The sequence below is a fragment of the Hypanus sabinus genome, chromosome 11 (assembly GCF_030144855.1).
Source record: "Hypanus sabinus isolate sHypSab1 chromosome 11, sHypSab1.hap1, whole genome shotgun sequence".
NCBI classification, from domain to species: domain Eukaryota; kingdom Metazoa; phylum Chordata; class Chondrichthyes; order Myliobatiformes; family Dasyatidae; genus Hypanus; species Hypanus sabinus.
In genome coordinates, this window is record NC_082716.1 from 110,682,721 (window position 1) to 110,699,247 (window position 16,527).

Sequence of the window (16,527 nt, forward strand, 5' to 3'; positions counted from 1 at the left end):
CCCAGACCAACATAAATTCCTAATAAGTGTAAATGTAGATAGCAAATAAATTTGTTCCTTGATCCAGATGTTTAAAACACATTGCTTGCTTAAACAGGGATGAAGGGCGGTGGGGTTGTGAAGATGCAGAAATGGAGAACAAGCTACAGTCTTCATCCCAAATTTTCTTCTCAATTTAGCTACTGGTTTCAACCCAGCCACCTCCAACCAAGGGGGTAGAGGACAAGGGAACCCGACTTCCAGGCAAACGGCGACGGCATTGCACTGCAGTCACGTCAGAGGATGCAACCAGGCCACTGGGTAAGATAGTTCCTTCTGTGATCAACATTATTACCTCTCTGAGCAACACTGACCTTAGTACTGTCTCAACTCCCCAACATCACCGAGCCTTCAGTTCCACCCACTTGGCTGGTCCCCTTCAACACTCTCCAATCTCTCCGGGCACGTCCTCTCCAGATGTATCACGGCTTAGTGTGGAACCAAGAGAGAGTTGCGGACACATCTCAGCACATCACAGGTACCACCCCCCTCCGTGGACTCTGTGGAGGAGCCAGCGTAATCACAGACCCCCACACACCCAGACGTTCCTGTCTTCTTTCCCCCTCCCTCTCATCGGGCAGAAGATACAAAAGTTTGAAAGCACATCTCACGTTCCACAGGCTCAAGGACAGCTTCTATACCACTGTTATCGGACTCTTGAATGATTCCCCGTATGACCCAGAACCAGGGAGAGGCGATGGGCAAGTTGTGAGATCTATTTACCACAATATGATCCTGCACCTCTCTGTCTACCTGCACTGCACGTTCTCTGTAGCCGTTACACTCAATTCTGCGTCTGTTATTGTTTGACCTTGTTTTACCTCAATGCACTGTGTAATGATTTGATCTGTATGAACCATTTTATGCCATGGACCCCTACTATTAACCCAGGGGTTCCTGGACCCCAGATTGGAAACCCTGCTGTAAACAGTATGCGAAGTGATCTTTTCACTGTACTCAGTACCCGTGATGATAATAAACAATTTCCAGTTCCCCAGTTCCTCCGCTCTCCGTCAGCCCCACCAGCTGTGGAGATACCTCCCTAAACCTCACCCCTGCCTCCTTTCAAACCTACTCAGATTACTGCTCACCTACTCTGATCTCTCTCACATAGCTCAAAACAAATTTTCTCTGAGTGACCAAGCCATTTTATGGTGTTTAAGTTGCTATGTTCAAAGTTAAAAGTAAATATATTTTCAAACTCCCTACATATGTGTCACCATAAACAACCCAGAGATTCATTTTATAGTTCTCACTCGGCTTCCCGTTACACTGCTGGCGTTTAGGGCAGCAATGAATGTCCTCCATCTCTGGGGGTGTTCAGGGCTTCCTTCGTCATGTCAGTAGCTTCCGCTCGGTTTTCACTCCCGTCAGGCATGCAAGTCCCAGGTGGAGACTCAGGAATACAGTCACACTCAGATGTAGAAGGATTCTTCATTGCTGTTTCTGTAACAATTTTGTTTGACCAGTCAGGGTTGATAGCGCTGAGCTGAACCCCCGAACCTGGAGATCCGATGGACAGCTCTTAGCCTGGCCTCTACCCTTTGACCTGTTTGGCATGGGTGACCCTACCGAGAGCCAAAGCAGGAAGTCCTGACTCCAGACAACATAATTCTCTGGGTCATTGAGGCATGCAAGTCTTCTAACCACAGCAAGGTTGTGGTCCTCTTGGAACAGTTTTCAATATATCTGTAGAATAATAAATCTATAACAGAATCAATGAAAGACTACCCATCGAGGGTGTTCAACCTGAGTGCAGAAGACAACACACTGTGTAAATAGAAAAAGAAGGAATAATAATAATAAGCAAATAAAAATAAATATTGAAAATTTGGGATGAAGAGGCCTTGAACGCAAGTCAATTGGCTGTGGAAACAATTCAATTGAAGTTGAGTGTAGTTGTCCCCTTCGGTTCAGGAGCCTGATGTTTGTGGGGTAATAACTGTTCCTGAACCTGGTGGTGTGGGACCTGAGGCTCATTGTGGTGAGTGAAGTTATCCACACTGGTTCAGGAGCCTGATGGTTGTGGGGTAATAACTGTTCCTGAACCTGGTGGTGTGGGACCTGAGGCTCATTGTGGTGAGTGAAGTTATCCACACTGGTTCAGGAGCCTGATGGTTGTGGGGTAATAACTGTTCCTGAACCTGGTGGTGTGGGACCTGAGGCTCATTGTGGTGAGGGAAGTTATCCACACCGGTTCAGGAGCCTGACGGTTGTGGGGTAATAACTGTTCCTGAACCTGGTGGTGTGGGACCTGAGGCTCATTGTGGTGAGTGAAGTTATCCACACACTGGTTCAGGACCCTGACGATTGTGGGGTAATAACTGTTCCTGAACCTGGTGGTATGGGACCTGAGGCTCATTGTGGTGAGTGAAGTTACCCACACTGGTTCAGGAGCCTGATGATTGTGGGGTAATAACTGTTCCTGAACCTGGTGCTGTGGGACCTGAGGCTCATTGTGGTGAGTGAAGTTATCCACACTGGTTCAGGAGCCTGATGGTTGTGGGGTAATAACTGTTCCTGAACCTGGTGGTGTGGGACCTGAGGCTCATTGTGGTGTGTGAAGTTATCCACACTGGTTCAGGAGCCTGATGGTTGTGGGGTAATAACTGTTCCTGAACCTGGTGGTGTGGGACCTGAGGCTCATTGTGGTGAGTGAAGTTATCCACACTGGTTCAGGAGCCTGATGGTTGTGGGGTAATAACTGTTCCTGAACCTGGTGGTGTGGGACCTGAGGCTCATTGTGGTGAGTGAAGTTATCCACACTGGTTCAGGAGTCTGATGATTGTGGGGTATTAACTGTTCCTGCAGCTGGTGGTGTGGAACCTGAGGCTCCTGTACCTTCTTCCTGATGGTAGCAACAAGAAGAGAGCATGTCTAGTTCTTGTTTGTCCGCCACTGGGGTGACACAGTGGCATAACTAGTGGCGCCGCTGCCTGACATCTCCACTGCGAGTTTGATCCCAACCTTGGGCAGTGTGTGTGTGTGTGTGTGTGTGTGTGTGTGTGTGTGTGTGTGTGTGTGTGTGTGTGTGTGTGTGTGTGTGTGTGTGTGTGTGTGTGTGTGTGTGAGTGTGTGTGTGTGTGTGTGTGTGTGTGTGTGTGTGTGTGTGTGTGTGTGTGTGTGTGTGTGTGTGTGTGTGTAGTTTACAGACTTCCCCTGTGATTTCATGGGTTCCCCCATCCCATGTGGTCTGGTCTCCTCCCACATCCCAATGACGTCTGGGTCAGTAGGTTAAAATCGGCCACTCTAAATCTCCCAGCTTGTGTGTGGTTGTGGGAGTTGGGGTGGAGATGCGTCACTCCCAAAGGAGGTGTAAGACGCTCCTTCCCTCTTCTAGCCTGCTGGTCACCCTTGGGCAAGGTGTAGCACCTGCTTAACTCCCTCCCCCGATCAGGGTCACATGAAGCCACGGGGGCAGGTGGTGGACGGTCGTACAAGCAGCCGCTGCAGATCACAAGTCCGGTTATGTGACCACTGACACCAGGCGGACAATCTCTGAAGAGTATTGATAATGGCTGGGGTCACCCATCTTGTAAAGACACTGTTCAGAAGAAGGCAATGGCAAACCTACTTCTGTGGAAAAGTTTGCCAAGAACAATCATAATCATGAAGACTACACTCACCCACGTCATGTGGCACAGCACATAATGATGATGTCATATGATGTGACACATAATGATGATGTCATACGATATGACACATAATGATGAGTGTGTGGGTGAGGAGTACAATCTGGGGTTAGCTGGCGTGAGACCCTGGGAGGTGAAAGGTGGAAGAAATAAAGGACTTACATAAGAAGGAATTTTGTTCCTTAGCATTTAGTGAGTGTTGCTCACACACCTCAATTGTCTGCAGCCCACAGAACTCCAATAATGATAACTAGCACCATCATGTTTTACTTCAATTATGACAAAAGTACGGCAGCACCTCTACTTCCCTAGGAGATTGTAGAGATTCGGCATGATATCTAAAATGCCGACACACTTCTATAGATCCTTATGGAGGGTGTATTGACTGGCTCCATCACAGCCTGGTATTGAACCACCAATGCCCTGCAATGGAAAGTCCTACAAATAGTGGATTTGGCCCGGTCCATCACAGGTAAAGCCCTCCCGACCACTGAGCACATCTACATGAAACATTGTTGTCGGAAATTAGCAACCATCATCAGGGGCCCCCACCACCCAGGTCATGCTCTCTTCTCGCTGCTGTCATCAGATAGAGGGCTCACACCACCAGGTTCAGGAGTAGGTGTTACCCCTAACCATTGGGCTCTTGAACCAAAGGGGATAACTACACTCAACTTCACTTGCCCCAACATTGAAATGTTGCCACAAACAATAGACTCACTTTCAAAGACTCTTCGCCTTACGTTCTCAATATTTATTGCTTATTTATTTATTAGTTCTTCCTTTTGTATTTACACCGCTTGTTGTCTTCTGCACTCTAGTTGAATAGGCTAGTTGGGCAGTCATTCACTGATTCTGTTCTGGTTATTATTCTACGGATTTAGTGAGTATGCCCGCAGGAAAATGAATCTCAATGTTGTACTGTATATGGTGACATATATGTACAGTCGGCCCTCCTTATCCGTGGGGGATTGGTTCCGAGACCCCCCTCGCAGATACCAAAAAACGCGGATGCTCAAATCCCTTATTTAACCTGAATCAGAGAAAATAATCACGATCGCGATTGAAAATAAGGTGGAAGTAATAAAGCGATTAGAAAGAGGTGAAAGGCCATCAGTTGTTAGAAAAGCGTTAGGCTGCAGTCGGTCAACGATCGGAACAATTTTAGTGGAGCATGTGAAAGGCCCTGCTCCGATGAAAGCTACAATTATTACTAAACAACGCACTGGCTTAATTATTGAAATATGTATGTATCTTAAGTGTTTTATATGCATAGAAGGGTAAAATATGTACTATATACTAAGAAAAACGTTTGACTAACTGAAGCTAAATAATACCAGATGTATCTGTTCTGACTTCAAATCCGACTTAAAGACGGACTCAGGAATGGAACTCATTCATAACCTGGGGATGCCTGTACTTTTAAGTCATTGCTAGATTATTTATAATACCTAATACAATGTAAATGCTATGTAAATAGTCCTTATACTGTATTGTTTGGGGAATAATGACAAGAAAAAATAGTCTGTACGTGCTCAAGCATCGAGTGCTGGAGAGAGAACTTCCGGGTTTTCCCGATCCGCGGTTGGTTGAATCCACCTATGTGGAATCTGCAGATAAGGAGGGCCGACTGTACTTTGATGATAAAATTTACTTTGAACTTTTCTGCCCAAGATTTCGGGCAGTATTTAGCTCAGGACCACAAATAGTCTATCACCCAGCCCTCATCTTCCACCACCCATCAACACCCACGCACACAGAGTGCTGGAGGAACTCAGCAAGACAGGTAGCACGTAGGGAGAGGAATAAACAGCCAATGTTTCAGCCCAAGACCCAAAGGGGAGGGGGCGGGGTGCAAACTGGCTGATGATAGCTGAGACCAGGAGATGAAGAAGGTAGGTGGGTGTGGGAGGGGGAATCAGACAGGAGGAAAGGAGAAAATTATAATACAATAAAATATCGCAGCTGTTGTGTATCTAATATTTCAGTAATATTTGAGTAATCTTTTAAATATATTGCTTGATTAAGCATTCTTTGCTGTTTACATTATTCAATACAGTTATATTTAAAAATACGTTAATTGCCTACATCATCACACTACCACATGATATGTGCACCCCTCGCCTAAAGTAAACTTGAAGTTAGACCCATATTCCCGGACTCCTGCATCTTTCTTTGAATTAGTTTAATGTTTTGAGTTACAAACCATAACAGAAGCTGAATTAGGCCATTCAGCCCATCGAGTCGGTCCCACTATTCCATCATGGCTGATTTATTAACCGTCTCAACCCCTCTCTCCTGCCTTCTCCCCATAACCTTTGACACCTTTACTAACCAACATCCTACTAACCTCTGCTTTAAAAATATTGAATGACTTGGCCTCCTCAGTTCTTTGTAGCAGTGAATTCCACAGATTCACCAGCCTCTGTCTGAAGAAAGTTCCTTAGAGACATCTTACTGTCAGAGAGATTCGTCTGAGGGAGTGCCGCATTGCAGAGAGATAGACAATTGGTAGAAGTATCTCACAGTCAGAGGTTCTCTTCTTGCAGTACCACGGTCCACGGTGTCAGACAGAGAGTTTGGTGGAAGATCTCACCATCAGAGGTTCTCCTGAGGGAGTACCATGTGCCAGAGAGAGTGTGAGAGAGTGAGAGAGTTTGGTGAAGATCTCACCATCAGAGGTTCTCCTGAGGGAGTACCATGTGTGAGAGAGAGAGAGAGAGAGAAAGAGAGAGAGTTTGGTGGAAGATCTCACCATCAGAGGTTCTCCTGAGGGAGTACCATGGTGCCAGAGAGAGTGTGAGAGAGTTTGGTGGAAGATCTCACCATCAGAGGTTCTCCTGAGGGAGTACCATGTGAGAGAGAGAGAGAGAGAGAGAGAGAGAGAGAGAGAGAGAGAGGAGAGAGAGAGAGAGAGAGAGAGAGAGAGAGAGAGAGTTTGGTGGAAGATCTCACCATCAGAGGTTCTCCTGAGGGTGTGCCATGTGAGAGAGAGAGAGAGAGAGAGAGAGAGAGAGAGAGAGTTTGGTGGAAGATCTCACCATCAGGGGATCTCCTGAGGGAGTACCATGGTGCCAGAGAGAGTGTGAGAGTGTGAGAGAGTTTGGTGGAAGATCTCACCATCAGAGGTTCTCCTGAGGGAGTACCATGTGAGAGAGAGAGAGAGAGAGAGAGTTTGGTGGAAGATCTCACCATCAGAGGTTCTCCTGAGGGAGTACCATGTGAGAGAGGAGAGAGAGAGAGAGAGAGTTTGGTGGAAGATCTCACCATCAGAGGTTCTCCTGAGGGAGTACCATGTGAGAGAGAGAGAGAGAGAGAGTTTGGTGGAAGATCTCACCATCAGGGGATCTCCTGAGGGAGTACCATGTGAGAGAGAGAGAGAGAGAGAGAGAGAGAGAGAGAGAGAGAGTTTGGTGGAAGATCTCACCATCAGGGGATCTCCTGAGGGAGTACCATGTGAGAGAGAGAGAGAGAGAGAGAGAGAGAGTTTGGTGGAAGATCTCACATCAGAGGTTCTCCTGAGGGAGTACCATGTGAGAGAGAGAGAGAGAGAGAGAGTTTGGTGGAAGATCTCACCATCAGGGGATCTCCTGAGGGAGTACCATGTGAGAGAGAGAGAGAGAGAGAGAGAGAGAGAGAGTTTGGTGGAAGATCTCACCATCAGAGGTTCTCCTGAGGGAGTACCATGTGAGAGAGAGAGAGAGAGAGAGAGAGAGAGAGAGTTTGGTGGAAGATCTCACCATCAGGGGATCTCCTGAGGGTGTGCCATGTGAGAGAGAGAGAGAGAGAGAGAGAGAGAGAGAGTTTGGTGGAAGATCTCACCATCAGAGGTTCTCCTGAGGGAGTACCATGTGAGAGAGAGAGAGAGAGAGAGAGAGAGAGAGTTTGGTGGAAGATCTCACCATCAGAGGTTCTCCTGAGGGAGTACCATGTGAGAGAGAGAGAGAGAGAGAGAGTTTGGTGAAGATCTCACCATCAGGGGATCTCCTGAGGGAGTACCATGTGAGAGAGAGAGAGAGAGAGAGAGAGAGAGAGTTTGGTGGAAGATCTCACCATCAGAGGTTCTCCTGAGGGAGTACCATGTGAGAGAGAGAGAGAGAGAGAGAGAGAGAGAGAGAGTTTGGTGGAAGATCTCACCATCAGGGGATCTCCTGAGGGAGTACCATGGTGCCAGAGAGAGTGTGAGAGTGTGAGAGAGTTTGGTGGAAGATCTCACCATCAGAGGTTCTCCTGAAGGAGTACCATGTGAGAGAGAGAGAGAGAGAGAGAGTTTGGTGGAAGATCTCACCATCAGAGGTTCTCCTGAGGGAGTACCATGTGAGAGAGAGAGAGAGAGAGAGTTTGGTGGAAGATCTCACCATCAGGGGATCTCCTGAGGGAGTACCATGTGAGAGAGAGAGAGAGAGAGAGACGAGAGAGAGAGAGAGAGAGAGAGAGAGTTTGGTGGAAGATCTCACCATCAGGGGATCTCCTGAGGGAGTACCATGTGAGAGAGAGAGAGAGAGAGAGAGAGAGAGAGAGTTTGGTGGAAGATCTCACCATCAGAGGTTCTCCTGAGGGAGTACCATGTGAGAGAGAGAGAGAGAGAGAGAGAGAGAGAGTTTGGTGGAAGATCTCACCATCAGGGGATCTCCTGAGGGGTGTGCCATGTGAGAGAGAGAGAGAGAGAGAGAGAGAGAGAGTTTGGTGGAAGATCTCACCATCAGAGGTTCTCCTGAGGGAGTACCATGTGAGAGAGAGAGAGAGAGAGAGAGTTTGGTGGAAGATCTCACCATCAGGGGATCTCCTGAGGGAGTACCATGTGAGAGAGAGAGAGAGAGAGAGAGAGAGAGAGAGAGAGTTTGGTGGAAGATCTCACCATCAGAGGTTCTCCTGAGGGAGTACCATGTGAGAGAGAGAGAGAGAGAGAGAGAGAGTTTGGTGGAAGATCTCACCATCAGAGGTTCTCCTGAGGGAGTACCATGTGAGAGAGAGAGAGAGAGAGAGAGTTTGGTGGAAGATCTCACCATCAGGGGATCTCCTGAGGGAGTACCATGTGAGAGAGAGAGAGAGAGAGAGAGAGTTTGGTGGAAGATCTCACCATCAGGGGATCTCCTGAGGGAGTACCATGTGAGAGAGAGAGAGAGAGAGAGAGAGAGAGAGTTTGGTGGAAGATCTCACCATCAGGGGATCTCCTGAGGGAGTACCATGTGAGAGAGAGAGAGAGAGAGAGAGAGAGAGAGTTTGGTGGAAGATCTCACCATCAGGGGATCTCCTGAGGGAGTACCATGTGAGAGAGAGAGAGAGAGAGAGAGTTTGGTGGAAGATCTCACCATCAGGGGATCTCCTGAGGGAGTACCATGTGAGAGAGAGAGAGAGAGAGAGAGAGAGAGTTTGGTGGAAGATCTCACCATCAGGGGATCTCCTGAGGGTGTGCCGCACTACCTGAGAGACTTAGCCAAGGACTGCACTGTCTGGTTCTTCTGAGTGCCTGGTGAACTGTTGTAGGGCGAGGGTCTTTTGAGAAAGTACCGCACTCTTGGAGAGGCATCTCTACGGGAAAGCTGTGCCCCAGCGGGGTCAGTACAGGGGGAGCAGCACACCACAGGACAGGCCTCAGTGTCGTGACCCAAAACAGGGTGATGAGTTCACCTGGACCCACCCGTCTCTTGTTCCATCTCTCCCCCATTCCAATCCAGATGGTCTTGACCCAAAATCTCAAAGTAAATTTATTGTCAAAGTATGTATATGTTGCCCAAGGCTGCTTTAGCAGGGGTGGTAATGGTGAGAAGTTCCCACTACATATTAAAGCTCCCAATGGCATGTGTGTCAAATAGCCTCTGACAGCCAAGTCCAGCTCCTGGCCTGAGTCGTTTAGCTGCTAAGCCCGGTGGAACCAATTCCACTGGCAGGAGAAGGGGCAAAGGCAGGTGACGGGAACTTAAAACCAGTCGCCTTGGGCAGACGGGGCTCATCAGCCGTGGTCGGCAGCTCATCTTGGAGAAGGAAAACTCAGAACTTAAGCCCCCGCTGCCTTGCTCCTATACCCAGCCATGGGGAAGGCTTTAGGAGTGAAAATTCCAGAGCTGGAGTCCCTAAGGCAATCCTACGTTGAGTTCGACGCTGACTGGCAGCTCCTGTGATGCTGCTGGTGCCAAACTGTATCGATCTCTGCTGTTCCTTTGGGTCCATCAGATGTGTGGAGAGGGGTAGCCTCCTACAGGGGCAACAGCTTGCTCTCCGTACCGCACTGCCCTGGCTTGTGTTTCTAGACAGCAAGTACACCGCGTCCATGGTGAGCCAGACTGAGGGAGGTGCTACCTTACACCCCCCTGGGGTTCAGGTTCTTGCTGAAAACAAACGCACAAAAAGCTGAACACAAAGACTGATAAACAACCGAGGTGCAAAAGAAGACAAACTTACTGAGAGCATGAGCCGTAGAATGGGCAGTCCATTCCCCTCCATAGACGCTGCCCGACGTGCTATCCCTCCAACCCTCTGCGAGGGGCATCTGCGGCCTCTCCTGCCTCCACTGACGATGATTGCTGTCGTGGGATCTTCCTTTGCGCCTGCCAGCTGTCATGTGATTATGTTGCAGAGTCCCCATGATGGTCTCGATCTGAGTGAATCCCCGTGCATGTGTAGCGTTAATAGAACGGGTCGGCAAGCTCAGGAAGCCAGTCGCACCGGACCCGCAGACTGACAGATCACAGTTGCTGAGACGGGGAACAGCAGGGCGCCCTTCAACTCTAAAGTTGACGACGGGCTGAGTGGCCTAAATCTACCTCAGGAGTGGTGCGGTGTGGAGTGAGCCCTTCCGGCCTTCGAGCCGCGCTGCCCGGCAAGCTACCAAGTTTTAAATTCGGATTTATTTTGCACTACTTAATTATTATATACATACTGACTGTACTTCACTACTTCATTCTCTATTATTATGTACTGCATGGTACAGCTGCAAAGCTAACAACCTCGTGACAAATGCCGGTGATATTAAATCTCATCCTGAGTCTGTGCACCCGGAGGAAACCCACGCGGTCACGGGGAGAACGTACAAACTCAGTACAGACACCCGGAGGAAACCCACGCGGTCACGGGGAGAACGTACAAACTCCATACAGACACCCGGAGGAAACACACGCGGTCACGGGGAGAACGTACAAACTCCATACAGACACCCGGAGGAAACCCACGCGGTCACGGGGAGAACGTACAAACTCAGTACAGACACCCGGAGGAAACCCACGCGGTCACGGGGAGAACGTACAAACTCAATACAGACACCCGGAGGAAACCCGCGCGGTCACGGGGAGAACGTACAAACTCCATACAGACACCCGGAGGAAACCCGCGCGGTCACGGGGAGAACGTACAAACTCCGTACAGACACCCGGAGGAAACCCACGCGGTCACGGGGAGAACGTACAAACTCCGTACAGACACCCGGAGGAAACCCACGCGGTCACGGGGAGAACGTACAAACTCCGTACAGACACCCAGAGGAAACCCACGCGGTCACGGGGACAACGTACAAACTCCGCACAGACACCCGGAGGAAACCCACGCGGTCAAGGGGAGAACGTACAAACTCCATACCGACACCCGGAGGAAACACACGCGGTCACGGGGAGAACGTACAAACTCCGTACAGACACCCGGAGGAAACCCACGCGGTCACGGGGAGAACGTACAAACTCCGTACAGACACCCGGAGGAAACCCACGCGGTCACGGGGAGAACGTACAAACTCCATACAGACACCCGGAGGAAACCCGCGCGGTCACGGAGAGAACGTACAAACTCCATACAGACACCCGGAGGAAACCCGCGCGGTCATGGGGAGAACGTACAAACTCCGTACAGACACCCGGAGGAAACCCACGCGGTCACGGGGAGAACGTACAAACTCCACACAGACACCCGGAGGAAACCCACGCGGTCACGGGGAGAACGTACAAACTCCATACAGACACCCGGAGGAAACCCACGCGGTCACGGGGAGAACGTACAAACTCCGGAAAGACACCCGGAGGAAAACCACGCGGTCACGGGGAGAACGTACAAACTCCGTACAGACACCCGGAGGAAACCCACGCGGTCACGGGGAGAACGTACAAACTGAATACAGACACCCGGAGGAAACCCACGCGGTCACGGGGAGAACGTACAAACTCCATACAGACACCCGGAGGAAACCCACGCGGTCACGGGGAGAACGTACAAACTCCGTACAGACACCCGGAGGAAACCCACGCGGTCACGGGGAGAACGTACAAACTCCATACAGACACCCGGAGGAAACCCACGCGGTCACGGGGAGAACGTACAAACTCCGTACAGACACCCGGAGGAAACCCACGCGGTCACGGGGAGAACGTACAAACTCCGTACAGACACCCGGAGGAAACCCACGCGGTCACGGGGAGAACGTACAAACTCCATACAGACACCCGGAGGAAACCCCGCTGTCACAGGGAGAACGTACAAACTCCACACAGACACCCGGAGGAAACCCACGCGGTCACGGGGAGAACGTACAAACTCCGTACAGACACCCGGAGGAAACCCACGCGGTCACGGGGAGAACGTACAAACTCCGTACAGACACCCGGAGGAAACCCACGCGGTCACGGGGAGAACGTACAAACTCCGTACAGACACCCGGAGGAAACCCACGCGGTCAAGGGGAGAACGTACAAACTCCGTACAGACACCCGGAAGAAACCCACGCGGTCACGGGGAGAACGTACAAACTCCGTACAGACACCCGGAGGAAACCCACGCGGTCACGGGGAGAACGTACAAACTCCGTACAGACACCCGGAGGAAACCCACGCGGTCACTGGGAGAACGTACAAACTCCATACAGACACCCGGAGGAAACCCAGGCGGTCACGGGGAGAACGTACAAACTCCGTACAGACACCCGGAGGAAACCCACGCGGTCACGGGGAGAACGTACAAACTCCGTACAGACACCCGGAGGAAACACACGCGGTCACGGGGAGAACGTACAAACTCCATACCGACACCCGGAGGAAACCCACGCGGTCACGGGGAGAACGTACAAACTCCATACCGACACCCGGAGGAAACCCACGCGGTCACGGGGAGAACGTACAAACTCCATACAGACACCCGGAGGAAACCCACGCGGTCACGGGGAGAACGTACAAACTCCGTACAGACACCCGGAGGAAACCCACGCGGTCACGGGGAGAACGTACAAACTCCGTACAGACACCCGGAGGAAACCCACGCTGTCACGGGGAGAACGTACAAACTCCATACAGACACCCGGAGGAAACCCGCGCGGTCACGGGGAGAACGTACAAACTCCGTACAGACACCCGGAGGAAACCCACGCGGTCACGGGGAGAACGTACAAACTCCGTACAGACACCCGGAGGAAACCCACGCGGTCACGGGGAGAACGTACAAACTCCGTACAGACACCCGGAGGAAACCCACGCGGTCACGGGGAGAACGTACAAACTCCGTACAGACACCCGGAGGAAACCCACGCGGTCACGGGGAGAACGTACAAACTCCGTACAGACACCCGGAGGAAACCCACGCGGTCACGGGGAGAACGTACAAAGTCCATACAGACACCCGGAGGAAACCCACGCGGTCACGCGGAGAACGTACAAACTCCGTACAGACACCCGGAGGAAACCCACGCGGTCACGGGGAGAACGTACAAACTCCGTACAGACACCCGGAGGAAACCCACGCGGTCACGGGGAGAACGTACAAACTCCGTACAGACACCCGGAGGAAACCCACGCGGTCACGGGGAGAACGTACAAACTCCGCACAGACACCCGGAGGAAACCCACGCCGTCACGGGGAGAACGTACAAACTCCGTACAGACACCCGGAGGAAACCCACGCGGTCACGGGGAGAACGTACAAACTCCGTAACGACACCCGGAAGAAACCCACGCGGTCACGGGGAGAACGTACAAACTCCACACAGACACCCGGAGGAAACCCACGCGGTCACAGGGAGAACGTACAAACTCCACACAGACACCCGGAGGAAACCCACGCGGTCACGGGGAGAACGTACAAACTCCGTACAGACACCCGGAGGAAACCCACGCGGTCACGGGGAGAACGTACAAACTCAATACAGACACCCGGAGGAAACCCACGCGGTCACAGGGAGAACGTACAAACTCCGTACCGACACCCGGAGGAAACCCATGCGGTCACGGGGAGAACGTACAAACCCCTTACAGACACCCGGAGGAAACCCACGCGGTCACAGGGAGAACGTACAAACTCAATACAGACACCCGGAGGAAACACACGCGGTCACGGGGAGAACGTAGAAACTCCATACAGACACCCGGAGGAAACACACGCGGTCACGGGGAGAACGTACAAACTCCGTACCGACACCCGGAGGAAAAGCACGGGGACACGGGGAGAACGTACAAACTCCGTACAGACACCCGGAGGAAACCCAAGCGGTCACGGGGAGAACGTACAAACTCCATACAGACACCCGGAGGAAACCCACGCGGTCACGGGGAGAACGTACAAACTCCATACAGACACCCGGAGGAAACCCACGCGGTCACGGGGAGAACGTAGAAACTCCATACAGACACCCGGAGGAAACACACGCGGTCACGGGGAGAACGTACAAACTCCGTACCGACACCCGGAGGAAAAGCACGGGGTCACGGGGAGAACGTACAAACTCCGTACAGACACCCGGAGGAAACCCACGCGGTCACGGGGAGAACGTACAAACTCCACACAGACACCCGGAGGAAACCCACGCGGTCACAGGGAGAACGTACAAACTCCATACAGACACCCGGAGGAAACCCACGCGGTCACGGGGAGAACGGGCAAACTCCATACAGACACCCGGAGGAAACCCACGGGGTCACGGGGAGAACGTACAAACTCCATACAGACACCCGGAGGAAACCCACGCGGTCACGGGGAGAACGGGCAAACTCCGTACAGACACCCGGAGGAAACCCACGCGGTCACGGGGAGAACGTACAAACTCCATACAGACACCCGGAGGAAACCCACGCGGTCACGGGGAGAACGTACAAACTCCATACAGACACCCGGAGGAAACCCACGCGGTCACGGGGAGAACGTACAAACTCCATACAGACACCCGGAGGAAACCCACGCGGTCACGGGGAGAACGTACAAACTCCGCACAGACACCCGGAGGAAACCCACCCGGTCACGGGGAGAACGTACAAACTCCATACAGACACCCGGAGGAAACCCACGCGGTCACGGGGAGAACGTAGAAACTCCATACAGACACCCGGAGGAAACACACGCGGTCACGGGGAGAACGTACAAACTCCGTACCGACACCCGGAGGAAAAGCACGGGGTCACGGGGAGAACGTACAAACTCCGTACAGACACCCGGAGGAAACCCACGCGGTCACGGGGAGAACGTACAAACTCCATACAGACACCTGGAGGAAACCCACGCGGTCACGGGGAGAACGTACAAACTCCATACAGACACCCGGAGGAAACCCACGCGGTCACGGGGAGAACGTACAAACTCCATACAGACACCCGGAGGAAACCCACGCGGTCACGGGGAGAACGTACAAACTGAATACAGACACCCGGAAGAAACCCACGCGGTCACAGGGAGAACGTACAAACTCCGCACAGACACCCGGAGGAAACCCACCCGGTCACGGGGAGAACGTACAAACTCCGCACAGACACCCGGAGGAAACCCACGCGGTCACGGGGAGAACGTACAAACTCCGCACAGACACCCGGAGGAAACCCACGCGGTCACGGCGAGAACGTACAAACACCGTACCGACACCCGGAGGAAACCCACGCGGTCACGGGGAGAACGTACAAACTCCGTACCGACACCCGGAGGAAACCCACCCGGTCACGGGGAGAACGTACAAACTCCACACAGACACCCGGAGGAAACCCACGCGGTCACAGGGAGAACGTACAAACTCCGTACAGACACCCGGAGGAAACCCACGCGGTCACGGGGAGAACGTACAAACTCCATACAGACACCCGGAGGAAACCCACGCGGTCACAGGGAGAACGTACAAACTCCATACAGACACCCGGAGGAAACCCACGCGGTCACGGGGAGAACGTACAAACTCCATACAGACACCCGGAGGAAACCCACGCGGTCACGGGGAGAACGTACAAACTCCATACAGACACCCGGAGGAAACCCACGCGGTCACAGGGAGAACGTACAAACTCCATACAGACACCCGGAGGAAACCCTCGCGGTCACGGGGAGAACGTACAAACTCCATACAGACACCTGGAGGAAACCCACGCGGTCACGGGGAGAACGTACAAACTCCATACAGACACCCGGAGGAAACCCACGCGGTCACGGGGAGAACGTACAAACTCCATACAGACACCCGGAGGAAACCCACGCGGTCACGGGGAGAACGTACAAACTCCATACAGACACCCGGAGGAAACCCACGCGGTCACGGGGAGAACGTACAAACTCCGCACAGACACCCGGAGGAAACCCACCCGGTCACGGGGAGAACGTACAAACTCCATACAGACACCCGGAGGAAACCCACGCGGTCACGGGGAGAACGTAGAAACTCCATACAGACACCCGGAGGAAACACACGCGGTCACGGGGAGAACGTACAAACTCCGTACCGACACCCGGAGGAAAAGCACGGGGTCACGGGGAGAACGTACAAACTCCGTACAGACACCCGGAGGAAACCCACGCGGTCACGGGGAGAACGTACAAACTCCATACAGACACCTGGAGGAAACCCACGCGGTCACGGGGAGAACGTACAAACTCCATACAGACACCCGGAGGAAACCCACGCGGTCACGGGGAGAAC

The 16,527-nt window shown here is 52.2% G+C and overlaps 1 protein-coding gene across 1 annotated transcript in view; it reads left to right on the forward strand.

Annotated features, from left to right (window-relative positions):
* The first annotated feature begins 220 nt into the window (after positions 1-220).
* numbl (NUMB like endocytic adaptor protein) overlaps positions 221-16,527 on the forward strand; it is a 203,700-nt gene continuing 187,393 nt past the window's right edge. The window contains exon 1 of the mRNA XM_059985119.1: positions 221-300. The gene's annotated coding sequence lies outside the window, so the exon portion shown is untranslated. The remainder of the gene's footprint in view (positions 301-16,527) is intronic.